Below are 12,755 nucleotides of genomic sequence, written 5' to 3' on the forward strand. Positions count from 1 at the left end.
AACCAACCAAAAGGAACATCCTCAAGCTCTCCACAAGGTAATTTCACCAACCGATCAGCCAATTGAATTGTCTTCCTTGTAGGGATCATCTCTATATTGAGTTTTTGAGCAATGGATAGAGGGATAAACTAACACTTGCTCCAAGATCGGCTAAGGCGCCCCTAGCTTCCATGTTCCCAATTTTCACCTGCAAAGTGAAGCTTCCCAGGTCTTTTTCCTTCTTGGGCATCTTATGTTGGACAAGAGCACTCACTTGATGTGGAAGGGTGATAAACTCATCATTGAGCTTTCTCTTGTTGGTGAGAATATCTTTGAGGAACTTGGAGTAAGATGGCATTTATGTCACAACTTCAAGGAAAGGGAGGTTGATGTGCAAATTCATCATGACCCTAAGGAATTTTGCAAACTTGTCATTCAACTTCCTCTCCGCAAGCCGACCGGGAAAAGGAACCGGTCCATCAAGGTTCCTAGCCTCACTAGGAATTGAAGTTGTCTTCTCATTGTCAAGTTTATTCTTCTCCGAACCTCCTTCTATCTCATCAACTTTTTCTTTCTCACCTCCCTTGTTTTCATTCACACTCTCCTCTCCTCCCTTCTTTTCCTCACTATCCCCCTCATTTGGCCCTTCATAGGAAGTTCCCGAACTCAATGTGATTGCCTTGCATGTATCGGGTTTTGAGTTGTGAGAAGGGTTAGGTTGTGGTTGTCCGGGTAGAGTAGATGGTGAATTGAAAGGAGTTCTCTCGGTCAATTGAGCTAGTTGTGAATCAACCATCTTGTTGTGAGATCTTATCTCTTGCATTTGTTGCCCAAAAGTTTGCATTTGAGCATGCATGGCTTGAAGGAGTTGAGTTTGTGTTAGCTCCGCTTGAGGTGCTTATTCTTGATTTCTTTGAGGTGCTCAGGTTTGATTGTTATATTGGTTGTTCCTTGGATAGCTGCCTCTTGGGTTTTGGGGTTGAGATGGAAGTGGATTTTGATATTGAGGGTTGGAGCTGTAGGTAGGTTTAGTTTGTTGGTTTCATTGTTGAGGTTGATATGCAAACCTGGGTGGTGGTTGTCTCCAAGCTACTCCACCACCGCTTCCTCTAAATCCCTCTTGCCTTGTCTTGTATGCCGCTACATGCTCTGGCTCAAACCTCCACAATAAGATGTATCATGGTTCGTTCCTCCACAATTTTGACAAGAGAAAGAGTTAACTTGAAAGGAGCTTGCTCCACCGCTTGAACTTGCACTCACACTCGTGTTGAACTTGGAAATCCCTTTTGTTAGTTGATCAATTTGATGTTGCAATTGATCAACTTTCTCCAATTCGTAAATACCACCTTTCTTTGGAGCATTTCTTCTTCGCCGCCCCCCCCCCCCAAGAGTAATTCTTTGCTCCCTCTTCTATTGTGGCTTCAACTTGATTTTGAGGGATTTTGATTAATTGACCACCCGCCCCCGCATCCATATTAGCTCTTGACATGGGCTCTAATCCGTCGTAGAAAAACCGCATGAGCAACCCTTGATTGTACTCATGGTGGGGACACGCTTGCACCAACTCTTTGAATCTCTCCCTAGCTTCACCAAGACTTTCATCGACTTCTTGCTCAAACGATGCTATTTTCCTTCTCATTTCGGCGGTCTTCTCCTCGGAGATAAATCACTTCAAGAACGCCTTTACCACCTCCATATATGTTGTGAGAGTGTTAGGCTTTACTTGCTTTAGCCATTTCTTTGCTCCTCCAGTGATAGATTTCCGGAAAAGGTGCATACGAATGTAGTCTTGGCTCACTTCATTGGTTTGCATCATTGTGCACAACTCAAGGAATCGGTCCAAATGTTCAATAGGGTCCTCACTTGCACTTCCGGAAAATTGCTCCGATTGGACCATTCTAGTATATTGAGGATGGATTTAGAAGTTTGTTTCCGTGACGAGTAGCAAGATCCCTCCCGTGAGCTCATAATCCTCTGGATTTCCGAACTCACGAAACAAAACATCATCTTCTTGTCCCGCCATTGATCCTCTTTGTGAACTTGAAGAGTAAGAATCACTCTCGCTATCAATTATATCACCAAAACCTCTTCCCTCGTCTTGATAAAGCCTACGGACTTGTCTCAAGGTTCGGTTGATCTCGTGGTCAATTTGATGTGAGGGTGTTCCTTGAGACCTCCTAAGCATTCACCAAAGCTAAGCAAACAATTAGCAATGACAAGGATTATAAAACAAACAAAACAAAAAGAAAATCAAGTAAAATGACTCTAACAAAAGCAATAGTAGAAGCTAAACAAGCCGCCTCCTCGGCAACGGCACCAAAATTTGATCGAGGGATGAATAGGTCGTTAAGCTACTACCCTAATAAAATTAAACATTTATAATACCTAAACTTACACCAAACTAGTTAGTTTTAAGTAAAGAGTCGAACCACTAAGGAAGCACACTAATTCAACATCAAAAATCACTAATGCAAGAGTAAAAAGGGAATTGTTTTTATTGGTTTTGTTGAGTAGGAACACTAAAACTACAAGTAAGCAAGAAAATGATGATTAAAATCAAGGGGAAATGACGCGAGGGATACGGGGGTGTCAAATATGAAGGAAATTAATAATGATTATCATGAAACACATGCCAAAGAACACAAGATTCTACCAAAACCATTCATTCTCATGCAATAGTCTAGGCAAATCAATTAAAGAGGTCTACACTAATAAGGATCATTCTCATGCATCCTATTAGTTACAATCAAATCAAGAGAATAAAGAAACACAATCCATAAAAACTCCACTTTAATAACTCATTCTCATGCAATCATTAAAATAGAGATGATCTTAATCTAGTTCAAATCACTTTCATGCATTCAAACTAGAAAACATCAAATAGAGTGCAACAATAATCTCAAGCTATCAAAAATCATGTCTTTCATCAATTTATGGCATGAGTTCAATCCAACCATCATCATTCATCCAATATCAGCTCATATTTTCCACCCCCTTCCCCAAGCTAAAAGATTAGCCTAGAGAAGGGAGATTAAACACAATACCAAAACTAGAAACAAACTCAAGAAACTCAAAACAAAGCATGATTAAAAACAATGAAATCAATAACAACTAGATGAACTAATAAGATTAACAAAAAATAAGCAACAATTAAGAAAATAAATAAAGCTAAAGGAAAGGATTAGAGATAACTAAAGAAATAATTAATGAAATATGAAAGCTTAATATGTTGCTTGATTAAAGATTAAACTTGACCAAAAATGTATACAATAAGGAAACTTGAGTAATAATCCACTTTTCTCTCTCTAAATTAACCTAATATTCTCAAATTAGAACTAAGTAAAACTCATTACATTCAAATGTTCTAAAACGGGACTAGTACACAGCTGGCTGAAGTCGACAAAAGGTTCGACCAAACCATGGGTAGGTTCGGTCGAACATCAGGGTAGATTCGGCCGAATCATGGGTAGGTTCGGTCGAACCTCCCTACTCCTGGTTCGGTCGAACTTCGGGAGTTCGATCGCTTCTGCAAAATACTGAAATTTGAAAAGTTCCTGCCTCCAAAGTTCGGTCGAACCTTGTGCAGGTTCGGTCACACCTAAGGTTCGACCGAACCTTTCTTGAGTTTGACCACACCTCCTCTAGAACTTGCTTTCCTTAGCTCCAATTCGACTTAATCTTTCTCCTCTTTGAAGACTCCGGTTCCTACAAAACACAAGCATGGAAATCAAAGTAAAGAGTAGGCAAAAATCTAGGAAAAAGGAAGATAAAAGAGAAGGGAAAGGAGAAAACAAAACTAAGGTATAAATGCTTAGAAAAGGGTCAAACAAGTGCAAATGAGGGGAGAATTCTTAGAGAAAAAAGGATAAAAGAGTGGCATAAATGCCACTCATCATATATTCACCCACGAGTTTGGAGTGAGCTGTCAGACGCCCATATCGTACCCCTTGAGGATTTTTATAATCCCAGTATGGAGGGGGAACCGGAGGCCGGCTTCTATTACCGCCTCATAGCAGACAAATTAGTTGTCTGCATTTTCAATGTTGTCCTCCCATGCCATGACAGCATCCCCAGGCGGAACAATAATTTCCCACCCCTATCCAAAGGGGTGTTTCTCTTTGAAGGCCTTAAAGCGGCTATTCAGCAAGGCTATATCACCCTGAAGCATTCTAATCTTCTTCGGGTCAGGGTTAGCTGAAGCTTTAGCCGGCTGCTGGTAGTCAGCCGCAAAATTATCTTGATCGGAGCCAGATGCTTCGGCTCCCGATCTTTCAGCGGCAGCATTGCCGCCTGTCTCTTCCCCGAATCCATGAGAAGAGGCGGCCTTTTCACCGCCTACCTCCCTCACACTTGAAATACTAGAGGATGATGGAGCCTCATCATCGGAACCACTTCTCCCCTCCAATTCCTCTTGTTCCCCTTCCCACTTCCTATGAGTGTCAAGCATACTCACAACATGCTTAACGTAGGCGCACTTCGAACGACGCCTACAGTTATCATCAAATAATATGGTTGAATAACCACCTTAAGCTGAAGGACACATCTTGTAAGGCCCTATTCATTTCACCTTAAAAAAAATTTAGTTCGGTAAAAATAAGTTTAGTTAAGTAAAATTAATTTCACTTCAGTAAAAATAATTTTAGTTTAGTAAAATTCAGTTATCTTAAAGAAGAATTATAATAGAAAATCAGTAAAAATAATTTCAGTTTAACAAAAATAATTTCAATTCAGTAAAATTAATTTAATTTCAGTAAAAATAGTTTCAGTTGAGCAAAAATAAAGTGAAGTGAACGGGGCCTAATTTTGAAAAAGTATAATCACACTTTAGAAACTCAAGACCGCAAAGACATAGATTAGAAAAACCCAAAACGTTTCATTTATTTAAACACGGAGGGAGTACTTCCTTCTTTTTTTTTCATAAGTGCAACAGTTGACTTTTACACTATTTACTACTTCCTCTGTTCTTTTTTACTTGACCTGTTTCTTTTATCACGCTTGCATTGTCAATGTAAAACTTTAACGATCAATAACTTAAATTCTCCATAAGTAAAAATTATAAAAGTTATATATTATTATAGTACTTATTGAGACGAATTCAAAAAGATCATACATGAATATATTTTTCCTTACATATTATTCACAAAAGACGGTCAAAGGAGAGGTGGTGAATAGTGTAAAAGACAAAGCGGGTCAAGTAATAAAGAATGGAGGAAGTAGTTTTTTGCCCCGTGCGATGCCCGGGTTTTTTATTGAATTTTAAGATAAATTTGTAATCTACATATCAAATTTTAAAATATATCATTGATACAAAATTATTTAGGAATTGACGTGCTTTTGTGATGATTTGCTATATAGTAGACATGTAATGACTAATATAATTAATGTTGGTGGAAATGTTTGATTTAATACATTGAAAAAAAAAATAGCAAAAAATAAGTTAAATAATTTAAATGTTCAAAACCCATTGGGTCGAACCCAAAACTTTGGGTAAGGGTTAAACATTTCTTGACTCGTAACCTGAAGTGACCCAATGCGAGATGACCATGACCCGACCATAATTGACAGGTCTACATAGTAATAAAATTATATTAGATTGTGAAGTATATTATTTTAACTGATTAGTATATATTATAATTTATAAATGTATGTTGTACGCTTTAATTTAAACTACTTCATTCACTCCAAAAAATAATATGATATAAAAAAATAAATTTATATCATAATTTTTTAAAATAATAATCTATAAATAATTTTTTTAAATAAAATTAAAAATTCAATTTGTACAGTATTTTATCAAAAATAAAACTCCAAAATAACAATTTTATCAAAAAAATCTATCCAAATATAATTCTAGAGTAACTTTTTTTATTTTATGAAGTATGTTTAAATCTATCCAATGTGGAGTGACTCTTGACGAAAAGTTGAAACGCCAAGTGTCTGCCTTTATGTACTTCGTATTAGGGTGTGTTCTACTCACCTGATTTTTACTTATCTGAACTTATCTGAACTTATTACACCTTATTAACACTTATTTTCACTTATTTGACCTTATTAATAAACCTTATTAACACTTATAAGACTTTATTAGACATTATTTGTCATTCTTGAAACATATTGTGTAACTGTAGACACCGATTTGTGTCTCCCCAAAACCAAACCCAGTGATGAGTACCTTTCACGTCGAATCATAATCGAATGAAGTGAAAGTGTGGAAAGTTTAGTGTTGCGGATAGTTTTAATTTCTTTTCTCTTCTCTCTGTTTTTGAAAACCTATTTTAAGAAAACAGCCAATCCAGTTTGTTTGGTCCATGATATGGGTCCAATAGTAGTGTAGTTGGATAAGGCTTGAAAAGAGCTTTCCAATGATATATTATAAGCCCGATTCAGATGAATATTGAGGAAGTTATGGCCAAATTACTGAACCGGGCCTGTTTTGAGCCTAATATGCGGCCCAATGATCTAGGGGAGGGCCTAATATGGATTTATCAGTCCTAATGCAATTAGGAATGGTTTTAGTCTTCTAGATTCTTCTATAAGGTTCTTTTCATTCCTAATTTAATTAGCATTGATAAATTGACTTTCGTTGACTTTTTAGAGTTTTAATTAGAATAAAAGAACGTTTATGAGGAAAATACGATTTTATCCTCCTGTACGGCAATTTCTATCTGATTTTAAGAAAACGCGTCAAAAACTTAGTCAGCGCCAAACACCAGCAGTAGCGCATGACGCTACGCTTGGCGCCTGGCGCTAGCGTTATAGCCTGGCGCTAACGTCAGCGTTTGGCGCTAACCTGGTTTTGCGCGTCAGAACTCTGTTTTTGATTTTTTTTTTTTTTCTCTTTTTGGCTGATTTTCTCTATAAATAGCTTCCTAAAAACCTCGTTTTCAGTCACCAACTCTCATCAAGATTCTCTTGATTACTCTCTCTCTCTTTCAATTATTTAATTTAATTGTTTTAATTATTATTTTCCTTGAATTTACTAACTTGTGTATTTTGTTATTAGAAAGAGGTACGAGGCATCCAAGTAAGTACTTTAATTGGTTTAATTGATGTTATTATGTAAAAATCATGCTTAGGTCATTATTTTGATATTCCTAGTATCATGTCTAGGGTAACTTTAATATCAAGTATGATTGTTATGATGCTTCCTATTTTCTTCCTAATATTTATGATTGTTAGTATCATGTTAGGGTTAAAGCTTTGATGTTTATTGCTTAGTGACATGCTAGGGTTTGTTATTAATCTTGTTAGTATCATGCCTAGGATCTTACTATTATTATTATGCTTTAACATGATTATTTTAATTATTATGATTATCATTTATTATGATTATTTTAATTATTATTATGATGATTATTTATTATGTTGCTTGATATATATATTTATTTTTATTGCTTGATCACGCTTTTTATGCATGTTTAAAGGGAATTTTGGTACTTGTAATCACGCTTAATAAGATAAATTAATAATCTTGTTAGGGTTAATTTGATTATAATTCAAGTGATCGCCAATAATAGATTTGTTTGTGCATTAATATTCAACCAACATAGATAAACAGGTTTAGGGTTAATCCTATTGATTGCATGTTAGTCAGAAAGCGCACATGAATACGATCAGAATAAAGTAGAGGCCTATTATTAGGGCAGGTTCAATCTCTTGTAGGTTGGATTTGTACCTTCATCCCCGAACCCTATTTGGTTCAAGATCTTATGGATTTGACGATCTCTTGGATCGTTAAAGGGTGTAACCTTCACCTCGTGAACGGTTTACAAGTTCTAAAAAAACTTGTTGGCGACTCTTTTGCTCTATCTTCTTTCCCTTTGGACGCCATTGTACTTTAGTGTATGATCACAGTGGGGTTCAATATAGGGGTTAATGCTTGAAATATTCCCTACAATAACATATTGGTAATATGAGTATATATATATAACAATATATTAAAGGAAAAATACACTTTAATAATCCCAACTTTGTTCAATTTACTTTAAATAATCCCAACTTTCGATTATTCTACAATGATCCCAACTTTAAGGTGCGTTTTCTTTCTTCGGTCCCAAAAACCGGTAACCTGATGAAGAGGTTAATTTTTTTTAAAAAAAAAACATTTGACACGTGTCACATGTTAATTGCTTCAAAAAATTAAAATAAAAAATTTAATTTTTAATAAATTAAGAAAAAAGAAAAAAAAAACTAAAACCTAAGCCAACGGAAACCGCCACCGTCGCAGCCACCTCGCCCCATCCCTAGCTCAAACCAACCCCCTCCCCCAGCCCTCACCATCGATTTGCGACCAGCTCTCCTTCCCCTAGCCGCTAAATACCTTCCCCACCACCGATTTCCACATAATGGAGGGGAAATAGGTTGAGGGAAGTTGGTTTTTAGTGAGGGAAGGGCGATCCATTTGAGGATTCTGGGAAGGGAGGGCGACGATTAGGGCAATGGTGAGTGGAGTGGACTGGTTGCGAGGGCGGTGCTGTGAAAGTTGGTGGCGGTTTGTGGGGGTGGGGGATGATTTCCGGCCTGGAAGTAAGGGAAAGGGGTCGAAATCAGCAAGGATTGGGAAGGGGGTGGTTCAGTGTGGGCAGAGGATGGTGTTTCAGGTGGTTTTAGGGGCGGGGACAGAGGAGGAGGACAATTTTAGGGACGGGGCTTTGGTTATGGGTGGTTTCGGGGTTATGGGTGGTGGTTTCGGGGCTATGGGTTTTGGCTATAGCTGTTTTACGGGGTAGGGGGTGGGAGAAAGGCCGCTTTTGCGGGGGTGGAGCGGTTTCAGGGGAGGTTTTGGAGGTTGAGGCTTGGGACGTGGTGGTTTGGTTGGGCTGGGGAAGGGAATGGCCACCGCCAGTGGTTGTGGGCTGGTGGTGGCTGGTTTTGATTTCTTTTCCGTTTTTTTTTACTGATTTTTTTCTTAAAAAAATTGGACCATTTACAACTTGACACGTGGCAAATTACCTACAACAATAGGTGGTTGACTTTTGTTGACCGGTTTGGGATTGATAGAAAAAAATAGAGGTAAAAGTTCGGATTAGTACAGAATAATCAAAAGTTGGGATTATTCAAAGTAAATTGAGTGAAGTTGGGATTATTAAACTGTATTTTTCCTATATTAAAATAAAAGCAATAAAATATGAAAATATTAGCATTTTTATAATTTCAAATATTAAAAAAAATAATCACCGAAACAAGCAAAAGTGTATGTTGCAATAACACCAAATAAAATTTTAATCTTCTAATGCTTCATCATCATCATTCTCATCATCTCCTTCTTCTGTATCATCCTCTACGACACCTCCAACCGACTTCCATATATCTTTTGTTATTTTATCCCGAATACGGTTCATAGCTTTTTTTCCTTTGGATATCATACAAATTATAATCTGCTCTAGTCTCCATTTCTTCACCCTCTTGAGTTATTGGTATCCCTAATTCGTATAGACGGACAAAATTGTGAAGCGTAAATGTTGCAACAATGATAGACAATTGAAATGCTTCATCCATCGGTGGCATCATCTTTAAGATTTTCCATTTTTTCTTTAATACGCCGAAACATCTTTCAATTGTTGAACGTAAAGAGGAATGTCGATAATTATAATGCTCTAAGTTTCCAATAGGTGGACCCTTTCTTCAAAATCTGGCAAATGATACCTCAAGTCTTTGCCCATATGCGGGCTTAGATATCCAAGAGTATTTGGATATGCTGAGTCAACTAAAACGTATTTTCCTATTCATTCAGAAGAAAATATTAGTATACACTAAAAATAAGGTAGCATATTTATCTAAGTAACAACAAATTTAAACTTTAAATAGTACCTGAAGGTGGATGGGGGAATTTCTTGGTTACATCACCTAAACAATGTGTCCAAAATGTCGTTTCATGTGCACTTCCTTCGAAGCCCACATTAAGAAAAGTAAATAACATGTTAAACAAACACGCAGCCATGACATTCCATATTTTGTTTCCTTTACGTCCTCTATATGGCTTACCACCAACATCATCAACAACTGCTTCTATATGGGTACCGTCTAAAGCTCCGACACAATCCTAAGAATGATTTTTATTATTATTATTATTATTATTATTATTATTATTATTATTATTATTATTATTATTATTATTATTATAATTATTATTATTATTATTATAAAATTAAAAAAAACCTACAAATTCAATCAATTTACAAGAAATTGGTAGGGAGCCGAGATACAATCTGGGCTCCCACCCCTCTAGCTATAGCGAACCCGATCCTACTGAAGATGTGAGCAGCTGCACGAGCACCAATATCCTGAGTCTTAGCGAACGCCTGAACCCGCTTCAGCAACGCAATAGCATCCTTGTCTAATTCCCCTAATGAAGAAAAGGAGAAAGAAAGAAAACCATAGCCATTAGCCCTGCAACGTGCCCCATACTTGTCCCGCTTCCGCTGAGCCGCCGCCGACACAACACGACCAGGAACGAAGTCAGACAACCCCGAATGTGTCAAAGGTGAAGACCCCGTCAAGTCGACACATACATCACGTCCTCTATCCCAGGAATAAAGCAACACAACTGCTGGTCGTAGCGCCCCCTCGTTCCCACCAGTCAACCCAACGTTGACCTCCTTTCGAGCAGAAATCCCAGACCGAAAACAAATATCAACAAGGGTGTCACGAACAACGTTGTGCCGATGTTTAATACCTACTATCCCAGCACAAGATACTGCATGATCCCCATAAATATCTCCATCAAAAACCCTTGAGCAAGTAGAACACGGTGTTGAAACGGAGAACAATGGAACACCCAATCGATAGCAAAGAACACAACGGTAAGTCTTACCATTCATAGTCTGACCCAAACCCGATATCGGGACCGTTCGCAACCAGGCCGAAGAGTGATTCCTCTGTTGGGACTTCCATAAGGCAACCTGACGAGGAGATAAGGAGAAAGTGGAATCTACAGATGAAGTGACCTTCGTGAAATATATATCTGCCAATTTTTTCATGAGTCTGGGGGCAGCGATCTCACTAGGGTTACTCAAAAGGTCAGTCTCCACAGTCCTGTTAAAAAGACTAAGAGCACCATCAAAGGCCGGTCCCGGACCAACAATACCAGAATCGCGAAGAAGCGTAGCCTGAAGACTAGAAGACTGGAGACGCGACGCAAGGAAAGCGTAATGCCGAACATCACCCGCCGAATATACACCCAAACCACCATAAGAAAAAGGTAAGGTGGCAAGTCGCCATTGCCAATCACCAAAACCAGGCCCCGAAGCAGTTACAATACGCTCTAAAGAAGCTCGAAGGGCCACGTCAAATGAAACCTGCGCCGTTTCAAAAAGACGAGGAGGACAAGTGTGCATAGCAAAGTAGAGTTTTGAAACCCGAGTACACGCACGAAGAAGTAACAACTCGCATTGGGGATCATCGATCTTAGAAACAGCATCCATTAGCACAATGGTCTTCGACACTCTCTGTGAAACAAGCTCACCACAGAAAGAGGAATCAGCACTGACAGGACCACCCAGCAACTTAACACCATGCAAAGGACGACCAATATTATTATTATTATTATTATTATTATTATTATTATTATTATTATTATTATTATTATTATTAGAATGAAAAAATGTAGCATGTTAGGATAAACATTTTTACTAACTAAATACATTAGAATTGTTACCTTGAAAAATGGCCAATATAATAAATTGTTTTTAATTTCTGGTGGTGATTCATTTAAACTCTGATATGGTCGAATAATATCACAAGATAATGAAACCAAAGCTTTCAACACTGCTCTGAAGTAGATAGAAATGGTTGATATCGAATGTTGAAATCTCTCCGCAGCATCACGATAAGAATCAGCCTTAGCCATCATGAATAGACATATGCTGACTTGCTCTTCCACGTGTATAAATCGACCATCAGATAATAGTTCTTTCCCTCTTAACACATCAACAAGCTTTATGAAGATATCTTTATCAACCCCTAGTTGCTCTTTGCACAAATTAGGATGTCCAGTCAATAACCTATGTATCAACTCACTTCCAGGTTCACCCCCTACATGTAGAGGCATTCGTTCTATTTGAGTAAGTAATCTCTTCAACTTGTGCAAGGCAATATACATCATACAATTTTGGTGCAATGTTTCGTCCATTCTACAAATCAAAATAAAAGTTAATTTCTCAAAAAAAAAAAAAAAAATCAACAAATACTTAATTAATAATATGTGACTCTTCTTACTTGTCATTGAAACATAATAAAATAAAGTTTCACATATCACAATAAAAACACATTAGTTACCAAAATTTAACTTATTCCATATTGGAAAAAATGAAACTTACACACCCAAACTTTAAAATAACAAGTGCTAAGCATCTTAGACGACTTATGATAGTTTAATAATCATCATCCAAGTTATCATCGAAGCTAGGCCTATAGCAATCATCTGGGAATGAGATTTTTGTCTTCAAATACAAGATTCTAAATTCATTTCCGGAAGAGACAAAAACAAATCACTTTCATCTGGATCACGTAAGAACTCCAACACTTGAAGAATGAAAGGCTTTCCGTAATTGCTAACTGCCGGCATTCCTTCCAATATTGAAATAATTTTTATATTTTGATGGAGATGGTCTAGGTTGTGTCTTAGAGGAACCAAGTTGCATGTTTCTTCTTAAATAATCCATGCAAGTTTCAATGTCATCCTTCACACTCCTTCTAGAGGTAGCACCGCAATTTGAACTCTTACGTTTGTTAGAAGATATGCTCTTGGGAGGGGCCCTGCTTTGGTAACCTGATCT

The 12,755-nt window shown here is 37.4% G+C and overlaps 1 non-coding gene across 1 annotated transcript; it reads left to right on the top strand.

The window, feature by feature from the left end:
- Positions 1-1,513: 1,513 nt before the first annotated feature.
- LOC145637663 (small nucleolar RNA R71) lies at positions 1,514-1,621 on the top strand. Its single transcript, XR_014114407.1, has one exon. It is a non-coding gene; the product is annotated as a small nucleolar RNA R71 (small nucleolar RNA).
- Positions 1,622-12,755: the final 11,134 nt, after the last annotated feature.

This window comes from Chenopodium album, chromosome 6, assembly GCF_948465745.1.
Source record: "Chenopodium album chromosome 6, dcCheAlbu1.1, whole genome shotgun sequence".
NCBI classification, from domain to species: domain Eukaryota; kingdom Viridiplantae; phylum Streptophyta; class Magnoliopsida; order Caryophyllales; family Amaranthaceae; genus Chenopodium; species Chenopodium album.